Here is a 10,732-nt window from a genome sequence, read left to right on the forward strand (position 1 = left end):
TGTCTGTAATACACAAAGCTACAAGTAATAATGCATAATTATAGAGTCTATATTTCAGGATCACATGTTGTACATATCCTACTATCAATTTAAACAGCTATATGTGTTGTCAACAATTCCAGAGAAGAGTCTGAATTCCCTGACTAGTCTCTCTACAGAAAATGATACTACAAAATAATTGTTGGAAGAACAGGTGGTCAGGAGATGGGGGTGTATAGCTCAACGCTAAATATGCACTTAGAATTTTCAAGATTCACTCCTCAGAGGCCCCCCCCTCAACAAAAAAGAAAAGAAAGTTAAATAAATGAAGTTGAGTATAGCTTAATTGGGGCTGTGGCTCCAGGGGAAGGGGGGTAGCTTGGAGCTGAAGAGCTCAAGAACAATGGCCAGGCCCAGAGTTCAAGCCCATGACCCCCTCACCCCCCGCACACACACACACTCTCACAAACGTTAAACTGTCTATGGCAAAATACAATTATCAGTACCTAAATATAAGTTCAATTCAATAACTAAACCACCCGATCATTTCACCATCAGTGGCCAAAGTGTTATTTTAATCACCACATTTCTGACAGTATTTTTATCCTTTGGTTTATACATGTACTTGACCCTATTTTGGCTTAATTGGAGGCTGGGCCCTGATTCTCCCAAACCAGCCCATCCACAGGGAATCCTGTATTCTTCCTTTATCAGCCTCCTTATCATGTTGATGTCTGTATGCAGCTTTTCCACTTGAAGCCTGGTCCTCCTCCCCTGCCTACATTCCCAAGTCAAAATGTTGCTCTTGGTAGACCCATCTGACACTGCCTCTCTGAGTCTCTCCTTCTAAAAGTAAGCAATAAAATCTCAGAAGACCCACTTGCCCTATTGTCTTTTTTTCCCCAAAACTTTTTTTTTTTTTTTGCCAGTCCTGGGTTTGGGCTCAGAGCCTGGGCACTGTCCTAGGACTTTCTTAAGTCTAGCGCTCTACCACTTGAGCCACAGCACCACTTTTGGCTTTTTCTATGTACGTGGTACTGAGGAATCAAATCCTGGTCTTCATGCATGCTGGGCAAGCACTCTACCACTAGGCCAAACTCCCAGCCCTTTCCCCAAAACTTTTAAAAAATTATTATTATAAAGGTGATATTCGGGGGGGTAACAGTTTTGGAAGTCAGGTCATTTATTTTTTAACTGTGTCACCTCTTCCCTAGCTCTCTCCCAGATTTTCCACCCCCTCCCTACCCACACATTGTGTGGTTCATTTTCAACATAGTGTCGTTTTCAACTCTGTTGTCTTTGTCCACCCTTTGTCTACCCTTTGTTTCTCCATTTCTATACCAACCTTGCCCTCTCCAATGACATATAAATGAATAAACAAGACAAAAAGAAACCAGAAACAACAAACCTCTTATTTCCATCCTGTGGAGCGCCTTTCTATAAATATATGATCAAAGGCACAATAGGCCTTGCACCTGTGTGTTCCTAAGGTCTAAATGTATGTAAATGCCCAAAGCCACTTGCCATATTTTCCAGAAAAAAAATGGGGCTCCATTGATAGTTATCCTTGTAATATCAAAATTAATCTCTCTCTCCTATCTATTCATACTTTCAGCTTCTTCTACATGTTTGTCATGAGCTGCTGGGAACATATGACTTCTCTTTTGCTACAGACTCCATGATATATTTCCTTTTTCTTTGTGTGTGTGTGTGTGTGTGTGTGTGTGTGTGTGTGTGTGTGTGTGCGTGTGTCTGTCTGTCTGTCTCTCTCTCTCTCTGTCTCTCTGTCTGTCCTGGCTTGAACTGAAGGCCTGGCTGCTGTCCTTGCGCTTTTTTGATCAAGGCTAACTACCACTTGAACCACAGTTCTCTTCCTTCATGAAATCTTCAAGCATCTCTTGAGGAATCCCATATTGCCCTTTACTCCTCTTAGGGATTCCCCAAATGCATTGTCTTTTAAAGTTTGACTTGAAATTGTTCAGTGGGGAATGGATCCACAAACTTGTCTCTTGATAAAGCTGAATTCTCTAGGGAGAATGAGATAGCTAGAGCATTTGCATTTAAACAATTTGGTAATTTCCGTGAGAAATGTCAGCTCTTGAGGGCTACACGGACAAATCAATAAATCCTGGCTTGCAGTTTCAGCTCTTGGGAACCATAAAATCTTCATTCTGTCCTTTGCCTTTCTGTTTGCAGAGCACTGACTCCAGCTAAATTTCCTGGGCATTAGGGTTCATTTGTTGAGGTCGTTGCTGATTTAAAGAAAGTGAACCAGCTTTTCACAGCTGTGAATCACAGCTGTGAATCTCCAGGGTGCTGAAATAACAGTGCCGTGTGCTAATCCAATCTGTGCTTTTCCTGGGGGCTGTCATTACTGCAAAATGAGGTGAACTTGGCAGATGAGAGGCTCTGAGAAGGCTACAATGCTGTGGAGTTGACAGAGATGCCAAATCATGTCTAGGGCACAATGCCAGCTTGTGATCAGCAAAGAGGGTGGCCCAGAACCCTGTTGACTGTGCTACCACACACGTAGCCACTACCATTCCTACTACATATACGTCCTATGACATACATAGGTATATACTTATAAAACATGTAGAATAGCGTATAATATATACACATATACTATATAGCATATTTGTGCATCATACAGATTACAATAATTGTGACACCCACTTAAACTTACTATTTGTTGTTGTGGGGGGAGATGAGGAACACAAGTCAGCTCATGATAGAGATACATTGTATCCCAAAGAATGCTTATCATAACTATACCAGAAGTTATTATGACACTTGACAATGACGTAGTACATATGAACTTTCACTTGGGTACCAGGGTGACACACTCAAATTGCTGAAAGAGGCCATGTGGTAAAACCAGGGAGCCCAGTGCTGCCCAGAGTGACAGCAGAGCAGACAGTAGCTATATTAAGTCTAACTCAGGTTGTGGCTTTAATTGGAGACAGAACCTTTACAGAGGTCATGAGTAAAAGTGAGCTCATCAGGATATGCTCAAATCTAATATGGCTGGTATCCTTATAATAGGAGACAGCAACATGACTGTGCGAACACAGGGAAAAGTCAGCCATCTGCAAGCTGAGAAGAGAGACATCAGAAGACACGAATCCTGACAATCCCTTTAGTATAGACTTCTAGCCTCCCTAGGTCTGAGATAATACATTCCTGTGTTTAAGCCACACAGCCCTTATGGCAGTGGGAGAGGACTAAGATTCACTCAAGACAACAGAGAACAAAACTTTTTCAAGACCCCCTGTTTGTATAGAAATTTTCACTAAGCTGACCTACAATGAGCTCCTCTCAGCTAAAGGATACTCAGCTGTTCCACCTTGGACCAGCTAATCTGCCCGGGCAGATAATCCAGACCCGTTAATCTTCCGTACCTGGCAGCCCACTTCTGTGCAGTGACCAACTAGTAAGAGGGAGGAGTTGATTGGGGTTCCTTTAATCCATGCTGACTGCCTGTCTCTGTGAACACAGGGCACAGAAGGTTAAAAAGTATTAAGAACCTTAACTATGAACTTGACTCATGTTCACTGTTACTGGCAAAGTAGGGTTACAGACTTGATGCCCACAATTTTATCCTCAGGCATAATACTGCTTTCATCTCTGTGTCCTGAAGCCAACCTTCTCTTTGAAGGTTCTCAAAGAGAAAAGCTTTTTATAAGCTTGGTCAGCTGATGGCAAGGCCTTTTATGGGGATCAATCAACAATTATTTATCAGCTATTCCCAGCACTGTGGGAATTTCAAAAAAAAAAAAAACACAGGCCGGGAGTTCTAGTGGTAGAGTGTTTGCCTAGCATGCACAAAAACCTGGGTTCGATTCCTCGATACCACACACACAGAAAAAGCTGGAAGTGGTGCTGTGGCTCAAGTGGCAGAGCGCTAACCTTGAGAAAAACCCAAAGACAGTTCAAGCCCCAGGATTGGCAAAAAAAAAAAAAAAAAAAAAAAAAGAACACATTGTTCTTTCTCTCAGAACAGTGACTAAGGTTGGGACTTCTTCAAAAGTTAAATAAAAATAAAAGGGCTGAGTGCCTAAGTGAAGACCAGAGTTGAATCTTTATCCTATCTCTGATTAGTTGTGTGTTCTTAGCAAACACTTCAACCTCTCTGTCACATAGGGGTAAGAGAACCTTCCTCACAGAGCCACTGTGAGAATGAAACCAAACAATGAGCATAATTATGGAGCATTTCACTAAGTATCTGGAGCCCTAGTCAGTTCTTCATTTGTTTTTTGGTTTGTTTAAAGAAGAGGAAGTCAAACAAATGCAGTACAGTACACACCCATAACCTAAGCAATCAAAAGGCAGGAGCATTAGTTTGCAGACATCCTCAGCTACTTAACAGTGCCTATCTCAAAACAACAACAACAACAACAAATCCAAACTAAACCATAAAAAAGAATCAACAACTGCAGACAAAAAAAAATTCCTAGAGACAAGAAGCCTGTAACAGGAGGGGGAGGGAAGCCTTCTGTCACTACTATGATACACCTGACCTAATTAATTTATAAAAATAAAATGTTCGGGGCAGGGAGTTTGGCCTAGTGGTAGAGTGCTTGCCTAGCATGCACAGATGCCCAGGTTCGATTCCTCGGTACCATATACATAGAAAAAAAAAGCTGGAAGTGGTGCTAAAGCTCAAGTGGTAGAGCTCTAGCCTTGAAAAAGTCCAAAGACAGTGCTCAGGCCCTGAGCTCAAGCCCAGGACTGGCAAAAAAAATAAAAATAAAAAATAAAAATAAAATGTTTGTTTTATTTATGGTTTTAGAGATTCTAGACTATGTTTGACAGAGGCAGAAATATATATTGAAGAAAACTACTCATGGATGGGGAGCACAAGAGAAAGAGAAAGGTCCCACAATCTCTTTCAAGGACACATCTTCAGTGACCTGAAGACCTCCCTCCAAGCCCCTCATCCCAAAAGTTCTACCATGTCCAATAGCATTTTGAGAACCAAAGCTTTAACACATGAACCTATAGCAAACTTTCAAAATTCAAATCTTGGCAGGAAGTGTTCAAGATAGCAGTAGATATTGTTAATGGAGGGATCTTGAAGTGAACAATCCAGGCCAAGTCCGACGCCAAGGTTTCCCTTGACATTCAGCAAACAAGAGCTCCTGTGTGTGATACTGTAATGACAGCATTGTGCCCACCTCTGTCATGCTGGAGGGAGGATGAACACCCCAAGGACACATGGATTGATGACTTCAGCTCTTTGAAACAGTATTAAATAATGGCTTGGTGCCTTACAATGATAGGAGACTGGGGTGCTATGCTTGCCAACAACCAAATAAATAAAGTCATAAAGATACAATTTTGAGGACCAACCCTGAAAGGGGCCCACATGCATTTTAAAGCTTGGCAGGGCAAAGAAACAAAGGTTTAAAGTAACCCTGCACATTACAGAGAAGACTGAGGTCATCTCACCTCGCTACCAGACAAAATACGACAGGGAATTACACTAAGGCAAGAGAAGTTATCAAAGCCAAGAAAAAAAAAGCAATGAAAATCTACACTGCTGTGACAAACTACTTCAATGTGTTCAGGCCTGATTGTGTGCTAGTCAAAATAATTTTGCTATATTTTTTTAAATACCGGTGAAATGAAAGCTAAATTAATAGGGTCTCAAATTTGAAGAGGAAAAAGGCACCAAAAATCCATAATAAACTGACAAGCCGATTAATGTATCTGAACTGAGGAAGGAAACCATAGAAACAGGTTGGAAGTCATGTGGGCTTCATTCACGGAGATATTCTTGAACAAACTAATTAAATCTACAATGTACCCACAATGCATGTTGTCCTAGCTTCTTGCTTGGTCCCATAGGAGAGAACAGCATTGCCTCCAGGCAAGTAAGAATTTCTAAAATGAATTCTGAAAATGTGGATTAGAAGGAAGAGATGATGGACATGCATTTAGATGGTTGCCATTTGGCCTCTTTGGGCCCGAGCTGACATTCAAATTCAGGACATGGCTATATGTTGGTAGCTTAGACCTGTAATTCTAACTACTCAGGAGGTTCAGAGCTGGTTGGAAACCATCCTATACAGGAAAATCCACGGCTCAAGTGGAAGAGCACCCCCCTTAAGTGGAAAAAGCTGAGGGACAGAATCTAGGTCCTGAGTTCAAGCCCCAGGATTGGCATATAAATGAATTCAGATTATGGCAAAGTCTAGTCACATTCACTGAAGGTGAGCATGGTGAAAAGAGCAGGCCCTCCCCCCTTCTTTCTGCCTGTGCTTCCCCTCCCCATTCCAACTAGGGCATGCTCACAGGAAGAGCCAGACCCAATAGAATAGAAAGGCAGCATACCCTGCCTATGTCAGAGTGACTCTGAAACACATATTATCAGTTAATATTATTTGTGTTCTTTGTAAATAACACAATCCTGCTTAATAGAAAAAAGAAAATAAAATATCTAGGAAGACAATCTCAGAGAAGCCTATGGAGAGTTAAATAATAATGGTTCAAATAAAAATAGTCATCCTAAGTAGAGATAGCAGGAGATCTAGAAGCTTCCTTTTGGTGCTTGGCCCTAACAGTGGCTCAACAACTGCTCCCTGCCCTTGAGTTCCTCAGTTCTAGCCTCATGAAAGAGACATTAAAAAGCTGGTGAGAGTTAGGTGTTCTGTGGCTGAGCAGCAGGGCTAGGGTCTCTGTCTCCCATGGTACCCATCTGTCTCCCAGGGTTCTGCAGATGTGTTCAGGAAACAGGGAGGTTTGCAATCCCTCCCCCAATAACTGTCTACTGACACACAGGAGCTGGAAGTCAGTGCCACCCAGGCCACATATACCTGTGCTTTTGATGCGTGCTTTTGTCTCAGAGCCCTATCTTTCCCTACTGATGGATAAAGCTGGGCCCCAGCTCTTCCAGTTAGACTCAAACATTACTTCCCAGGGCTTCCCAGGCCTCGCTTGTGTCCCTGTTGAGCAACAAGCTCAGTTCTGCGTCATCCTTCTATGTAATGTGGTCTGCCTTGTGCCTTCAAAGCGACCTCAACATCATTTCCCCAGATTTGCCACACATGCACACTAACAAGGCCACTCCTTTGCTCAGATACTTCTGGAACAGAATGTTCTTCCCCCATGAGCAGACAGGACCCCTCACTAAACCACTCCCTCCCAGTTTCTAAATTGTCTCTCCTTCCAGAAACCTCTTCTGCTTGCCACTACTGACATACACATTCTGCTCTTTGCTCCAGTAAAGTCCTAGGCATAACTCCCACAATGCACTCAGTCCACTAGAAATGACACACCTGTGCTGATTCCCTCAGTTTAGACTTGAAAGAAGGTAGTATATGTTGATTTGTGTACTGTGTGTGTGTGTGTGTGCAGTGTGCCAGTATTGGGACTTGAACTAAGGGGCTCAAACTCTAGCTAAGCTCTAGTGCTCAGGGCTGGCACTCTAACACTTGATCCCCAGCTTTACTTCTGGCTTTTTGCTGGTTAATTGACTATTAGAGTCTCATAGATATTTTTTTATGTGCCAGTCCTGAGGCTTGAACTCAGAGCCTGAGCTCTGTCCTTGGGCTTTCGCAAGGCTAGAACTCTACCACTTGAGCCACAGCACCACTTACGGCTTTTTTTTCTATGTATGTGGTACCAAGGAATCAAACCTGGGTGTTCATGCATGCTAGGCAAGCACTCTACCATTAGGCCATGCTCCCAGCTCTCTCAGACTTTTATGCCTGAGGTGGCTTTGAATGTCTCAACTCTCAGCTTGATTACAGGTGTGAGCACTGGCTTATTATCTAGACTTTCGTTCAATCTCCCAAACATACCCTCGCACCTAAGACCCAAACCCATGATTACAAGACATTTTCAGTGAATGATCATGTGGATGAGTAAGGAATATTTTAACTAATTTTAGGTCTATCTTTTCTATAAAATTCTAAGCTTCAGAGAGGTAGGGTTGTTGCCCTCATCAAGTTCATCCTCTGCTTACATGGGCAGGGGAAGCGTTGTGTGCCTGTCTTTCTCCCTTTTCCACACAGTTCCCTTTGTCAAGTCCTGAAGCCCTGAATTACTCTATAAACAGCAGTGCGCTATAAACACACTGCACTTGTTAAGCATGTATCTCCTGCACTTGAGGGCTAGGACAGGAGTTAGCCACAAGCTACACCTGAGCATTCAAACTCTGTCACTATTCAGTTGGATTCCTCCTAATTGCTTGGGAAGCAATGGTGCAGGACATTATCAGCTATTCAAGTGCTTGAGGCCAACCTAGCTAGGACCTTGTTCAAGGCCTCTTTTCTTTACCACACAGTACCAGCCAGGCTCAAGACAGGTAAGGAAGGCTTGATTCTCATCAGTGATATAACCCGTTGAGCTCCCAGAATAGGCCAGATCCCCAAGTTAATGCTCCCATAGTCATACTTGTATTGTTCTTGAGCTGTTGCTGTGTGCTGACGGTGCCTCTACTGGACTGTAAATGCCCAAGAACATAGAAACGATATGTATCCTCAGCACTTAGCTAACACAGTCAGGAGCCAGCATATGGAATATGCTCAGTTGAAAAAAGAAAGAAAGAAAGGAAGGAAAGGAAGGAAAGGAAGGAAGGAAGGAAGGAAGGAAGGAAGGAAAAAAGAAAGAGGAAGGTGCATTGGGGAGGAGAGAAATAGAAACAGAGACAGAGAACAGAGACAAACAGTAGGCAAAAGGAAATTACCTTACCTCATTTCTTATCCCCCAGGGTTGTTATGATGGTTAAAATGATTTGCTACTCTCTCCTTCTTCTGCCTTCCCACAGCTATGGCATGTGCTATGACCATAGAGCCTCACATGGAAATGTAGCACCTATGTCTCCCCAGGAAGCTTCTCCAGGAAAGATGTTTCTGCTTTTCCTGTGCCAGTCAGCAGACATTACATACATGGTAAGAGTGAATCCTGTATATGTGCCACCCTCAGATGAGCTGAGGCCTGTCACCCATTTACCCATTTACACAAAGGGCACCTGGCAGAGGCAGCAGCCTACAACTCCACACCCTGTGTCTCCAGGCTTCCTCTTGGGTTCTGGCAGTCCCAGCTGGGAATCAGAACAGTATTGTCTTTACAGTAGAAAGACTGCCAGGACTCACTGGGCCACCTGCTACTTTGCATAAATTTGCATTCCAAATCAGATGTCATCCTCAAGTAAATAGTGGTTCATACCAGTTAGAAGGCTGGGCTTCCCCCATTCATGAAGACATTTTACTCCAGAGAGTCTTACCAACCCCACCAGAGCTTGGCTTCTCCACCCTAGACCTCCAGAGCTGTCATGAGTATCATGGGAGGACTTTTAGTGTCTGCACTGAATTAATCTCCTTCTACCGATGGCAGGTTTGGCCTTGTCCAAACCAGTTACAATGCCTTGTTCCCCTACATAGGCCTCATGGCCAGTATAGTAAAGGTGATTGTCATGTTAAAAATAAAAATTGGCATGGTAATGGAAATATAAACATAACTATATAGACATAAAAACCTATGACTCTATAGACATAATGTCTTATTTCTTAAATTAATATGTTTCTATAGCATACAAACCCTTAGCCTAATTTTGATTAAGTTCTAAATACTAAGTCCCAGTGATTGTAAATAGAGATTCCCTCCTTGAACACTTGTTTGTTAAATTTGTCATTTAAAATATGATGTAAAAATCAACATTAATAAATTCTTTTTTTTTTTTTTTGCCAGTCCTGGCCTGGGCTCAGGGCTTGAGCACTGTCCTTGGACTTTCTCAAGGCTAGAACTCTACCACTTGAGCCTCAGCACCACTTCTGGCTTTTTTCTATGTATGTGGTACCGAGGAATCAAACCCGGGTCTTCGTGCATGCTAGGCAAGCACCTTAACCACTAGGCCAATCTCCTGGCCAACATTAATAAATTCTTAAAAAAAATAAAATAAAATAAAAATTGGGGCCGGGAGTTTGGTCTAGTGGTAGAGTGCTTGCTAGCATGCCCAAAGACCCAGGTTCAATTCCTCAGTACCACATACATAGAAAAAGCCAGAAGTGGTGCTGAGGCTCAAGTGGTAGAGCCCTAGCAGCCTTGAGAAAGTCCAAGGACAGTGCTCAGGCCCTGAGCTCAAGCCCAGGACTGGCAAAACAAAAACAAAAACAAAACAAAACAAAACGTATTTATATATATAAAGTCACACCAGGCATGGTGGCTCATGCCTATAATCTTAGTTACTCAGGAGGCTGAGATCTGATGTTTTCCATCAGCCAGCCTGGGCACTAAAGTCTGTGAGACTCTTACCTCCAATTAACCACCAGAAAACCAGAAGTGGTACTATGGCTCCAGGGGTAGGGTAGTAGCCTTGAGCTGAAGAGCTCAGGCTCAGCGCCTAGGCCTAGAGTTCAAGCCCCATGACTGACCAAAAAAAAAAAAAAAAAAAGAAAGAAAAAAGAAAAAAATATATATACATATATATATAGTCAATCAATTTTAAAATATTAGCACTAAGCCAGGTGCTGGTGGCTCATGCCTCTTATCTACTCAACAGGCTGAGATCTGAGGACTCCGGTTTGAAACCAGCCTGGACAGATTAATCTGATAGATTCTCATCTCCAAGTAACTAGCAAAAAGCCACAATTGGAGGTATGTGTCAAGTGGGAGAGCCTTAAACAAAAAGAGCTAAGGCTGGGAATATGGCCTAGCAATAGAGTGCTTGCCTAGCATTCACGAAGCCCTGGGTTCGATTCCTTAGTACCACATACACAGAAAAAGCCAGAAGTAGTGCTGTGTCAAG

The 10,732-nt window shown here is 42.7% G+C and overlaps 1 long non-coding RNA gene across 1 annotated transcript in view; it reads right to left on the bottom strand.

The window, feature by feature from the left end:
• LOC150057009 (uncharacterized) overlaps positions 1-10,732 on the bottom strand; it is a 71,896-nt gene that overhangs the window by 52,482 nt on the left and 8,682 nt on the right. The window lies entirely within an intron of this gene.

Source organism: Megascapheus bottae, chromosome 11 (assembly GCF_031878675.1).
Source record: "Megascapheus bottae isolate mThoBot1 chromosome 11, mThoBot2.hap1, whole genome shotgun sequence".
Taxonomy (NCBI): domain Eukaryota; kingdom Metazoa; phylum Chordata; class Mammalia; order Rodentia; family Geomyidae; genus Megascapheus; species Megascapheus bottae.